General features: G+C 41.7%; 1 protein-coding gene across 1 annotated transcript in view; it reads left to right on the plus strand.

Moving 5' to 3' along the window:
- Positions 1–242: 242 nt before the first annotated feature.
- Positions 243–13,885, plus strand: part of EMP2 (epithelial membrane protein 2) — a 72,564-nt gene continuing 58,921 nt past the window's right edge. Inside the window, exon 1 of the mRNA XM_073647745.1 lies at positions 243–513. The gene's annotated coding sequence lies outside the window, so the exon portion shown is untranslated. The remainder of the gene's footprint in view (positions 514–13,885) is intronic.

Here is a 13,885-nt window from a genome sequence, read left to right on the forward strand (position 1 = left end):
CACAGCTCCCTCTCTATCTATTACGTGGCGCAGATTTTCTACAGAAACGTTCAGTATCTCTGTAGGTGGCAGCGAAAGAACAAAAACAAATACTGGAGCCTCCTGACTGGAGACTGGATATGTGTGTGTCTTTCTCTCCATCTGTTTTGCTTTGCTAGGGTGGAGTCAATTGGATACATAGTGATCCTACCAGTTTAACGTTGAAAGATTGGTCTGGGTGCATTTTTTGAATTTGATCCTCTTGCAAGATTTTTTTTTTTTTTTGTGTAGCTTGCTTTATATAGACAGAGTGGAATCTATATTTCTTTTTTTTTTTTTTCTCCACACCCATCTTACGTGTGATCTCATAATCCAGGCATAGGAGAGAAGGGGAGGGAACACTGGAGTGGTGCGAGGGAGAGGTTCAAAACAAGTTCCAGATTCATACAAACTAGCAGCTGTACTCTACTTCTAGAGTTGCCTGTGCTACAAAATCTGCAAGGACTTATCTCCTGGAAGTTCCTAAAAGTACAGGTGAGTAAAACTCCATTTTAGTTGGGAAAGCAGCAAAATCCGCCTGTGTAGTGAGTAAAGTCTGAGGGAACATCTGCTTGTTTGCTCCTGGTAGAATGTTTACTTAGGCTGTAAGTAAAGTTGCAGAACAAGATTACCATGGAGACCTTTCTTATTCTTGTTACATTGTCCTACGTTCATTCCATTGTAGTGACTTATTTTACTTTTTATAGGTATTTTGTTACATAGTTGGGGAAAAAAAAAAAGACATCTTAAAATATTTTAGTGCAAGTTTAAAGTTGGTTGCAAGTCACCTGTCTGTCCTGTTGTACATGTGACTGATTATAAAGGGCTAGTAACTGATTATAAAGGGTTAGACTGTTCTGTGTAAGGTATGAGATGCAAGCAGTGTCCGGTAAAGTAAGCACATGTTAAGCTCTGGGGGTCTTTTTTTTGTCTTTCCTCCCTTGCACTTTTAAAGATCACCTTTTAGTAGTTAATGATCTATCTCCTCTGATGCCTCAGGGGCTCAGGGCGGGGGAGATTGCCTAATGAGGAATGTGCCCCAGGATGGATATGGTCATTCTAAAAACTGAAGTCAAATCCTTTTAACTCTTCAAGATGCGAGTTTAAAAGCGAACAGTTAGACGAACGTGAAAGAGAAAATCAATCGTTTTCATATCTAACACTCAACTCGTTTATTTTTTTTAAAATGTCCCAAGCTCCCTCCATCTTCGTCATATAGGTGTGGCTGTTCTCTATCTTTTTTTTTTCCCCTTTTTATTTTAAATTGAGGAAAATGTTCCACCTAGTGGTGTAATGTTTTACCCATTGGTTACCAAATATTGGAAACTAAGCAAAATACAGTATACATTTTAAAGAAAAAAATCTAAAATTCTGCTATGACCCATGGAATGCTAAGGTGTAAAATAATTATATTATTTAGAGAAACTGAAATTAGTTCATACCCTGTTCCCCTTAAACTAGGGCTATGCCTATACTTTTAGTCACGCTACAAAAATTTTAAAAAATTGCAGTGATATGCATGTCCATAATGCACTGAGTAGCTTAAAAATCTCTTCAAGACAAATGCAAGTAATTACTGATTTTTTTTTTTTATATAGACACATGCAATTTAAAAAATATATATTTTTTCCTCCAAGAAGTATAATAAAAATTGCTTCAAAACTTCTTGCAATTTGTTCATGAATCTCTAGTTAAATTCTGGATATTTTGAAAAAAAACTGCTACCAAAAGTCTTGGTATAGCCCTAGGCTTTGTACCTTACTCTATACCTGTGATTTCCAAGTATGGTTCACTACAACCTTGGGTTTTCTTAAAACCTGATCAGAGTTTCTCCATAAGAAAGCAGTAACCACAGCAGTCACATGTAAACCAGAGATGGAAAATTCAGCCCGGGCTTGGACTGGCCCACAGGAGAGCAGGAGAATTCTCTGGAGGGCCACCACCCTCTTATATGAGTACTTGGCACTATACACTTGAATCACTATGTACAGACAAAGGCAGCATCTTATTCATTTAACAATCTACCCAGTTCATTGTTATACTAAATTGTGATTGAGGATAATGGCACATTTGTATGTAGCTGAAAAGTGGGGCCCTGGAGTTGGTTACTGGTGGGCGCGTGGCACCACAGTCCGACACTGATTCAGCCTGTTCATGGTTGCTTGCTGTGGGCATACACATGTATGATCTACCAAGGGGTTCTGCACAGGCATGTCTTTTATATTGCTAGGGCATACATACAATGACCCATTTCACACCTGTATGTTGAGCGTATGTCTGAAAAGTGTTGTCAGAACCTATTCTATCCACTTACATTAGAGTGATTTGTAGATCAAAAGAATAATTAACACTTTACTACAAAGTTTCCAAATGGACATTTCCTACTGGACACGGTCATGCAAACATTGGAGCCAGGAAGAAATTTGTGCGAATTCCTCTTTTTTTTTTTTTAAGAAACCTTGTGAGCAGGTTTAAGCACATAAGTAACACGACTCCTCGGATTTGCCGGCTAAAGAATTGTTGATTCGGCACAAGAGATTGAAAGGATCTTTGATAATGTGAGATGCATCCTAGTGACCTGACACCTTGTGCAGTATTTTCCAGTTGGAGGTGGCCTTATCCATGCCCCATGTAATAAATATATTAGGACAGTTGTTTACCAGGTAATAAATACACTAAACACTTGTTCCTTCCAGTTGAACAAGGTTAATTGAAGTCAGACACTTCCCAATACACTGGTTGTGTTGGGTAGATGTTTGCTAGGTTGACCTGTACAGACAAGTTTGGAAATAGTTGGAGGTGGCGGAGAGCTTTGCCATTCTCTTGCATATTCATTGCGTGAATGGCATCTGCTCAACATGATGCATCATGTTTCCGACTCATGATTGTCTTGCTAAATGACTCTGTAAACTGTAGCTGTTTGTTAGGGATTTGGGCTTTGTCGGAGAGAACTGTGACATCACAATGAAATATATGGAGAACTATTATATATTATATGTGTCTGAAGTACATCAAAGCTAAGGTACAGCAACAGCACATTGAGATTGCCGAGGTTGTATTATCACAAACAACCCCTTCCATATGATATCTGCTGCAGCAATCAGTTGATGGCTGCATATTCAGTAGCTATCAGTAGCTGGCTTCCACCTGCAGCCTTCAACCAGATGGTGTCCACGTCATATACAAGAAGATTTAGTTCACCAAGCAACATCTGCTGCTTGTTAGTGGCACCCTGCTCTGCCTAAACGAGGGAAGTCCAGCTGGAAGTTCCCCATTCCTCCTCCAAATGATGCCCACATACTCTTAGCCTGGACCCATGGAAAGGGGTTGTTAAGTGAAGACAAGCTCATTGATTACAGACTGTACCCAATTTATATAATGGAGTTAGTAGTTTTCCTCGGGGACAGTGGTTCTTCCATTGGTGTATGTCCTATATGTGCAGTGTAGATAGCTATGAGACTATGAAAAAGGAGGACTTAGGTTGGACATAACTGCCTTCCCCATAAGCTCATTCCCATCAGTGCACCAACAGCATGGAGCATGTTTAGTGTCACTGTGCCATATTATCTCTGTATCTTTATCCTTAACCAAGTCACAATGTCCTTTACCTTAGCTCCAATGTATAACTGTAGATTTATAATAAAAAATGAATGCTCCACTAAGGTGGAGGTGGGTTTGATGAGAATGAATACATTCTCTGTACAAAGCTGAATAACATATGCATAGATATAGAAGGTAATTGTGCACCAGGCATGACACATCCAAACCTGATTCCTGCATTTATAAGAGTAAACTATTGCTTTAAAGGGAATCTGTCAGCATAGTTTGCTATGTAATCTGACTTCAGCATGGGGTGGGGACAGAGACCCTGATTCCAATGATGTCTCACTTAGATTACTGGGTGCAGCAGTTATGACAGAGTCACAGTTTTCTTTGCTGCAGATCTAGCAGAGCTCAGTTGTTGAGATGTGTATAACTCCACCCACATCAGAGCTTTCTCTGTATATTAAATAGTGACAGAAAGCTGCTAATCAGTGCTGGCCGGACTAGGAGGCACGAGGCTGCTTGTCATGTAGTGATAATCTCCTGCTGATAAAACACTGATTGTATTGAAACAGCAAAACACAGTCCAGTAAGTGACACAATGCTGAAATTAGCGTCTCTGATCCTACATTATGGTTCTCTCAAATTACATAGCAAAAACCTGTTGACAAATTGCCTTTAAAGGGAATCTTTCAGCAGGATTTCAATGCTTAAATTATTCATATGTGCATGTAGCTCTTTCAAAGACAAGTCCAGCCATACATTTACATGGCCAGTCTGGTCCTCCATTACTGAGAAATCAGTTTTTGAATTGATATGCAAATGAGGCTGTACATCAGATGCCTCTGTCACTCCAGTTCTGTTCCCTGCTCAGCACCATCTCCTTCTGCTTGACTTACAGACTCTATGATGTGAGATTTCAAACAAAGGAATTGTCAGTGAAGCAGGAGGAGGCAGCGCTGGGCAGGGAATAGAGCTGGAGTGACTGAGGCTTCTGATCTACCATAGCCCTTTAGCCTAATTTGCATAGCAATTCAAATGTTGATTTCTCAGTAAAGAAGGAACTGACTGGCCATATAAAGGTATGGCTAGACTTGTCTTTGAAAGAGCTAAATGCAGTTTGGAGGTGAAATTCTGCTGACAAATTCCCTTTAAAATTGGTGAATAGTGCTTGAATATCCCTAACATCTATATTGGTATATCTACTATGAAAAAAATCATTGTACACTGCTTCATGGTCATACTGGCTCACCAGAGTACATGATCTGCTTAGATGTATGGTGGGCCAGCAGAAGCATTTTCCTTTGTTGGCTCAATGAACCCCTCTGTGATGCTTCCACAATATTCAGTCTAAAGTCGTGCACATTTATATTAATAACTAGTACAGAAACTGAGCAGACATTGTAGAAATATCATTCTGGTCTTCACTGTGGTCATCTCACAAGGTGAGGTTCACAATTACAACTCTTAAATTTTGAAGGTCAAAGTTCATCGAAATGGAAAATTGGTTACCTGCTGACGCCACCAGGTATTAGTAGAAAGTACTTGACTGGGTGACACTTAATCGCTCTATTAGCTCTTGAAAGTAATAGGGGAAAGTATCTATAATTGCTCTTGGCTTCTACAGAGCGGCTTTAATATTTTTAATCAGATTAGGTCCAATTTTGCTTGGATTTATACCGGTTCTTTAAATCAGTTTTGACAATATTCTTAGTAATATACAGTACAGACCAAAAGTTTGGACACACCTTCTCATTTAAAGATTTTTCTGTATTTTCATGACTATGAAAATTGTACACTGTGTATCCACCAGACTTCTGCACAACACAACTGATGGTCCCAACCCCATTTATAAGGCAAGAAATCCCACTTATTAAACCTGACAGGGCACACCTGTGAAGTGAAAACCATTTCCGGTGACTACCTCTTGAAGCTCATCAAGAGAATGCCAAGAGTGTGCAAAGCAGTCATCAAAGCAAAAGGTGGCTACTTTGAAGAACCTAGAATATAAGACATATTTTCAGTTGTTTCACACTTTTTTGTTAAGTATATAATTCCACATGTGTTAATTCATAGTTTTGATGCCTTCAGTGTGAATGTACAATTTTCATAGTCATGAAAATACAGAAATTTCTTTAAATGAGAAGGTGTGTCCAAACTTTTGGTCTGTACTGTATCTATATTTGGTCATCTAATGCCCTGACAAAACTGCTCTGGGGCTTATTCACATGGGTATATTACAACTCTGTACAGGCTCCTTATGGTGTGGAGTGGCGTTATGGGAGCCATAGAAGTCTACATGACCATGATGTTTCTCCATGTTTTTCTGAATTTATACAGAATGGAAATGCCAAAAATGACAAAAGGATAGATTCTAGAAGAGACTTTCTCCATACTATTGTGCCATACCCATGTACAATATAGAGTCACAGAGTACTTAAGAATCTGTAAAAGCTGCCTGGTCCTTTAATGCCCATATACACATTAGATTCAAGTTGTCCGAATCCATCGGAATAGCTTACCATCTAATGTTTATGGAGGTCTCCTAACGCTCCCCCAACAGATTATGTCAGTGGAGTTAAGAGGTTTTCCACTTTAAATTTTCTGTCTTCTATTGGCCATCACTGTGTAAAAATAATAATCAGATGATATGGGGGAGTTGGATGAGATAGCGGATGGACGATATCTACGCTATCTATCTTTGTATTGCACTCTTAGGCTAGAGTCACATGAGGATGAGGAGTAGATGGAGAAAACAAGTTCTCCATCTTCTCCATTCTGTCAGTTCGTGAAAATCGGGCTGCACTCAGATGTCATCCGAGCACAGTCCAGTGGTTTCCATGGACTCATTGATTTGCATGGCTCAGTGTCATCTGAATATCTGATCAAACTCAGCCATGCTGCGATTTTTTTTTTTCAGACATGTGCATAGCCCCATATGATAACAATGGTCCGATTGCGATCAGATGTTTTCCCGAAAATATGGCCATGTGCACGAGCTCTTAGACTGATGTAAATGGAACCTATAATGGGTTCAATTTGACGTTATTGTACAAAACAGACTGCACTACTCTAAATGAAATTGACTCTTGAATATGGAGAAAAAGAGAAAAAAATATATAGAAAAAGAGAATAAATCCCATATGGAAATGATTATGTTGATATGTTGTGATCCCTCATACTTTTCAGCATGCTTTTGCTGATCGACACATGTAGCTTGTAGTAGTGAGTCACAGCAGAGTAGGGGAAGTTATGAATGAACAGTCATGAGAGTGATTAGCCGTAGATTTCCCCCTTGGCTTAGCAATGAATGTGGGTATATCCTTGGAGGTTAGTGGAATGTTATCACAATTCCTCTTGGCATCTATTCAAGTATGAGTGATGATTCCCAGGCTCATTCATCTCTACATTTTTTTTCCCTTGTGCTCAGATTTCCTCAAGCATGTAGATGTACCTTGAAGGATTTAGAAAAATCCTAGAAAGATGATATTCAGGCTCCCACTAATGCTGCATATTATTTCTGCTTTGTTTTATGTGTCAAATTACATGAGGAAATTCAGTTCCTTGAAACTTTGCAGATGTATCCTTCCTTATCTTTCCTCCCGTCTCGGTATATCTTGAGATGAATGTTGAGAGGTGACCAAACTTTGAAAAAAGCTAAACATAATGTTGTGATTCTGCCGGGAGTTGTTTATGATATATGTGTCTGTATGTCTGGCCAATCAGTGGTTGTGATGCAAGGTAAGATGTGGTTACATTAGCCGACTTCTAATCGGTAAATATTTACCCAATGTCAGTCGTTTAAAAGCCTGTTCACACAGCCAGACCGCGGCTCAGAAGCACACTGAACGATCTGTAAAAAAGAAGCAAGACAAAAATATATCTCATACCCTACCATAATTATATATAAATGTAAAGCAAAATTGCATAATAAATATAGGGTACTTAGTGAACTATTTTTGATCAAAAAAAGTATACAAGCCGTCCCACCAGCGGCAAGGTGACCCTAAATTGGGACGGTACCTATACTGCCTATATTAAAAACCTTACTGTATATCAAAGTTGAAGTAATGCATATAAAAGGGTAGACAAATAGGACCGGGTCCCAACTCCAGACCACCTAGGCCCGTGGTAAGCTACATATATACCAATCAGCTCAACAAAGGGCATGCCACACCCTTAAATTGCACAGAATGCAAACAAGTCAAAAAACCAGACAATGTGAACTGAGGTCTAAGATGGCAGACATACAAGAAACAGAGGCATGTTCACACTAGCAAAAAAGAAGCAAGACAAAAATATATCTCATACCCTACCATAATTATATATAAATGTAAAGCAAAATTGCATAATAAATATAGGGTACTTAGTGAACTATTTTTGATCAAAAAAAGTATACAAGCCGTCCCACCAGCGGGGAGTAGTAGATCATTCTGTACTCCTAGGTAGAGATGAGCGGACCGGTGAAGTTCGGGTTCTGGTACCTGACCCGAACTTAGGACAACTCTCTTTCTCTCTCTCTCTCTGCAATGGACTTACCCCAGAACTCCGAATATTGCAAGAGACTTCCGGGGAAAGTCCATGTTCGGCATTTACCACCAGACACTAACTGTCCGGGACGAAAGCCAAACATTTCTGTTCGGGTTCACTCATCTCTACTCCTAGGCTGTCATTGTTCTCAGCAGCACAGGTCCTGATCACCCAGGATGATGCGCTGTCGAGAACAATAACCTTTTTTCGCAAACCCAAAAAATCATTTTACCTGATGGATGTGACGCGCCCCCTGGGCCGCGGGGATACCCGGAGCCGGGCCTTGTAAATGCTGGGGGTTGTAGTCACCGTGGCGGCGACCCGGTCCTTGACCCAGGGCGGTCAAACCAGTGGCAGTCTATGTGTATAGGTGATGTATAGTCCGACTACGCCACCTGTGGATTGCGGTTATGGAGAACTGCCGCTGCGGAGCAGTCCACTGAAGCTGGTGATATGCGCAGCAAGTGAAGTATAACTCCCCACAGGAAGAGGGTAGCTTCAGGGCAGCGCAGGTGAATGATGGTGGTTGTGCGGGGCGTCCCAGTGCAGTGAGTGCTGGCGCGGTAAGAAACACGGAGACAAGGTGATGCAGTCCCAGGGTCTTTACTCACGGTTATCAGTTTCCAAGTTACACTGCAGATCATAACTTCCCACGTCGTGCTGTGCGTACTCAGTGAGGGGCTCGGTCCACCCTCAGGTATCTCCAGAGCATTTTTCAGGACCCCGTTCTGTGTACCTTTCTCTGGCGTCTCTCCTTGTACCTCACACCTAGCAGCACCTCTGTCCAGTGTCCTCGGGCCTTGGCGGGCGACGTGTGTTCCGTCCCCTGACTCTATGTGTCTACCTTCCTAGTGGCTGGTGTGGGCGGCTTGCCGTACTTGAAGTGCTGCAACCTCCGGTTCCCAGTTGAGCCTTGTAGTCTCTGCTGGTTGAGGGATCCGGTTCCCTTTCTTCTGGCCTGACCCCCCTACCTCCTGGCAGCGGTGGGCGTACGGGTGGCAGCTGCACGGCCCGTACCCCTGGGGTCCCTTCTGTTCCTTTCCTGGAGCCTTCCTGCTCCCTCTTTCCTCTCCTTCCTCCTTCAGGCTCAGGCCTCTTGACTAGGCCTGCCTGTGGAGCAGAGCTCGTACAGAGCCCCTGCTCCTGTCACTTCCACTACGGTCTCTACTCTCTTCTCCCTGAACCAAAATGGTTCCTTCCTTTTATACCTCCTACTCCAGTGCTCCCAGGATCTACGTTCTCCACTCATCCACTACCTAGTTCCCCCTCTCTAGGTGGTTCCTCCCCACTCCAGCCAGGGATCAGGGACAGTTGTGCTTCACCACAGGAGCATTGTCGCCCTGTCCCCCGGAAATGTGGTGTAGTGGATGTAGTGTTAGGGTCCTGAGCCATACTCCTTCCTTACCTGAGAGTGAGATACCACACCTCTGGATGAGGTGCAATACCTCTGTGGCGACCGAACCCTCAGGGGCGCCACAGATGGGCATTTGGCCAATTTGTCAGGTACCGGTAGCCTGTTTACATTGCACGATTACCATGAAACGAGCGTTCCTAGGATAATCGTGCCGTGTAAATGGACCTTTCCGAACATGTACTGAATTTGTATTGTGGAAAATTTGAGGTTCTGATTAGAGATGAATGGATCATTTTACCCACCCCTATCCAGGTCAGTAGTCTCTGGCCATGGTGAGGAGCTGTGTGAATTTGCTTACTCTCTGAGACCCCAGGCTCTACTTATGATTAACCAGGCTAGTGTGATGCCATCTGTGCACTGCACACCACACAGGTGATGTCACATCAGGCCAGCGAATCAAACGGAACCTGGAAGCTCAGGAAATTCGTGCAGCCCGTGTCCGTAGGCAGAGAACACTGACCTGGACCATGGACCAGGGTTGCACTAAGCAATCCGCTCATCTCTTTTGCAAATATATGTCACTGTATGGAAAGTGTGAACATATCCATGCTTATTTTGTTATGCCCAGTGCAGGGCCTGAGTGGACAGTGCTTTATACTGAGATTCTCTCTGTGACATGCACTGCCCCCTCAGTCCTGCACTGGGCATAACACTGTGGACACTAATTTGGAGTTTTATACTTGAAAATATGATTTGAGGACCACTAACTAATCAACAGCTGTTCTTCTTGAAAGCATTGACTGCAATACACATGAGCAGCAATATTTAGCGCTCGTGCAAACGACCATAAAACTCGGACAATTGCTATTCGTCATTTCTCTATGGCGCCGTGCACTAGTCCAAATCTTTTCCTGTACAATTTGACTTCCAAATAATTGGATGGCACTCGCCCCTTTATGTCTATAGAAAACATCGGACTGCACTTGGATGACATTGTAACATCCCTGGCGGCGTGCTGGCATGGCTTACCATCTCCCACCATGCAAGACTGCCATCTTACCTATCAGTCCAGGCTGCACACTTTGCTCCAGTATGTGCTGTGTGCATGTCTCTTGTCTGATTGCTTAGGGCAGCGGCGCTGTTAATTCCTGATTCTTAAACTTACAGTGTGTGCAGTCCTAATGCCTCCCCAGCCTATTGCTGTGAGTCACTGGATACTTAAACCCCCTCCACCCAGTAGGAGGTGCCTGAGCATCACTTTCTTTCAGTGTGTTCTGCGCAACTGAGTTGCCAGGTCCTCTCCTGTATCTTGCCTGTTTACGCCACCCTGGGGGCTGAATACCCAGGCCTGTTACCTGTATCAGTGACTTCTAGTCTGTTCCGCCACCCTGGGGGCTGTATACCCAGGCCTGTTACCTGCATCTGTGACTTCTAGTCTGTTTCCGCCACTCTGGGGGCTGAGTTCCCAGGCTCGTCCCTGTCTGAACTGTGTCCTAGCCTGTTACCTGTTTTGTCTCTATGTCCGAACCTTCCCTTTCCCTGCAGTGTCTGAACCTGCACCTAACTCCAACTCGTTGTCTCTGTACTTCTGTTTGTGAGTTTTGTGTCCACTCGCTACTTCATTGCAAGTACCTTGTGTGCATCTGGTTCTGCTTGTCCACCGCATCTGCGGTTTCGCTCTGCTCTGCTTGTCCACCGCATCTGCGGTTTCGCTCTGCTCTGCTTGTTCTCCGCACCTGAGGTTTCGCTCTGCTTGTTCTCCACACCTGCGGTTTCGTTCCGCTCTGCTTGTCCACCGCACCAGTCAGTCCGGGCATGTGCATAACAGACATTATAGATGAGGTGTTAAAACTTTTTTTCTTCTTTCCACCTCCAAAAAAATCTGATCATACTCTGATCAATCTCTGATCAAACTCTCATCTGAGTCTGATCAGAAAGTAATTAGCATAATTGGACCGATTTTCTCGGATGTGTCGTGTGACCCCAGCCTTTCCGGACGTTTCTCTCGGCTATAACCCTGATGGCCGGTCGACCTCTGTTGTACAATATTAAGTATATTATATTCGGTTTTTCTGCTTTTCTGACCATTCATTATATTGAAGCCAATTTGTTTCTTAACATTATTAATAGAAATGTATTTTAGGTGAATTTATTGGTAAATGAGTTAAAGAAATTCTGATTTATTTCCCTTTGTATAAATAAAAAGTTATGACAGCATGCAGGGGTTCTTTATAAAAGTGTAACAAAATAGCAGAACAGTGTTAGAAAATGTACAATTCTCTGACTACATCTGTCAAGTTTGTCCAATATGTGAATATTTGAAGAATACCTGGATGTAGTCACAACTTTTTAGCTTTACATATGAGGAAACCTTATGGATTCATGTGTTTCGTCAAACTTGTATCCAAGTGGTCTTATGTTGTCAAGATGTGCTGCCAACAATCAATTTCTGCTATTTCTCTGGTTTTGCTACCTGTGCAAATATGGTTGATAGACAAGATCAAGGTTTGCTATGGAAGTCAGGAAACTAGATAGACAAGATCAAGGTTTGCTATAGAAGTCAGGAAACTACAACCAGTCCAGACTGTCACATAAATCTGTAAAAACCCTTGGTTGGTTCAAAATGGAAGTCAACTTGACCTTCTTCACTCAGATATTTATCCCTTATGTTCAGGCTTGTTTCTCTAGTGTTATGTAACACAAGGAAATGTTTATAAAAGTACAGCTAAGTAATGGAAGGTTATGACAGCTTTAGTTATTCTTGGAAACTGGCTGTTAAAATTTCCATTATGGGTTTGTATTTTGATTCACGGCTTCTTCAAACTTTAATGCTTTCCGCATATTGTTCTGATTGGTTTTTCACTTTCACTCCACAGGAAGGAAATATGGTGAACACTTATTGTGGATAGATTTGTTTAGGTTAAATGAAATTTGCCATATCCTGCTCTTTTAATCTTGTAAGAACACATCAGAGCTCGGCTTATATTCCTCTTGAAGGGTCATTTTAAATAACAAACTTCACATGTGAAAATAATGTTCCACTTGAGAATGATGGCAGCTATGAGTGTCTAGAACAGTCTGGAAAAGGAAAATATAATTACCATGTCTATTATCTTCTCACATTGGTTAGGGAATTAATACTGGTGTTTAGAAGACATGTCGAGGCCGGAGCATAACAAGCTTTGAAGACGGTAGACATTGATGATAATATTTATGGATTCTTGTTGTATAGTTTTGAGTTTTGAAGTTTAATGTTGGGTTAACATATCATTTCGCAGATGTTTTCATAATTTTGTTTTAACCTTTCATCCAATGACACTAATGGAATAAGGAATATGAGGAAATTCAATAAAACTGACAGATTTACATCTCTGCAGTGATGATGTGTTGTTTGGACACATGATTGCAGTGATCAATCACCGGCTGCAGAAGTGATCTCAAAAGGTTGAAAAGTCAGCGCTGTGCCCTCCATCAATTAGCCGTCATGTTCATATGTCAGGACATCACATCATGCCTTCAGGTGCGCAAATTATAAGTATCTAATGGACAGGAGACCTTAAATATGATTTTTCTTTAACATATCATTTTTTTGGGAGGTGGATCATGTTGCAATAGGAGACATATTTAAAGGAGTTTTCCACCACTCTATAACCTCACATCCCAGACCGGCACTGGTCCTTTGATGTCTTAATTATGGATGTCCCCTTTAAATGTTGTTTTGGACTTATAGTACTAACTCACCAGCCATAGTCTAGTAGTGTAATTTTTTTTCATCTGAGTATTTTTACATCCATACATTTTCTACTTTTTTTTTTTTTTTTTTTTTTTATTATGGGCAGCTGTGTTTTGCCAGTTTGACCTAACAGTTTGATAGCTGCTTTCTAATGGAGCCAGGAGGTCGATTAATGACTTTCTGTGAACTACAGGATGACATAATTTACCAAATCCCTCCTGGTAGCATTCCAACCTCCCACCTCCCCACTAACCTCCTTTTTCATCTGTATTTCTTCTCTTTGCTGATAATTAGTATTAAACTCCCCTGACATACTGGCTGTCTACATAATATCTTTGAGTGCTGTGTTTGGACAGATCTCTAGTTTTATTCTATGAAATGAAATACAACTTCACACTGTTCTTCTCTGCCTCCTGCTTGTAAAGAGCTGACAGGGAGAAACCTATCACAAGCAGGAGGCAAGGAAGACAGGCTGAAATTTCAAGAACAGCGCATGCTTGGGGTATGACTTGAGAAGGAGGTGAGATCTATCAAAAAGAGTTATGTTTATACCAAAAGGAAACTTGGTTCTTTTAGACAATAGTTTATAAAATTTTGCAGGTTTGTTTAAAGTTTTGCTGCCAAAGTAATTGCCAATGGGTTATTACTGTCCACTCTGTCACCTGTACTGATGAGCTTTTTCAATGTTCACAATTCTTTGCCTACCT

The sequence above is a fragment of the Phyllobates terribilis genome, unplaced genomic scaffold (assembly GCF_046119375.1).
Source record: "Phyllobates terribilis strain yellow unplaced genomic scaffold, ASM4611937v1 Scaffold_9__5_contigs__length_417890890, whole genome shotgun sequence".
Taxonomy (NCBI): Eukaryota; Metazoa; Chordata; class Amphibia; order Anura; family Dendrobatidae; genus Phyllobates; species Phyllobates terribilis.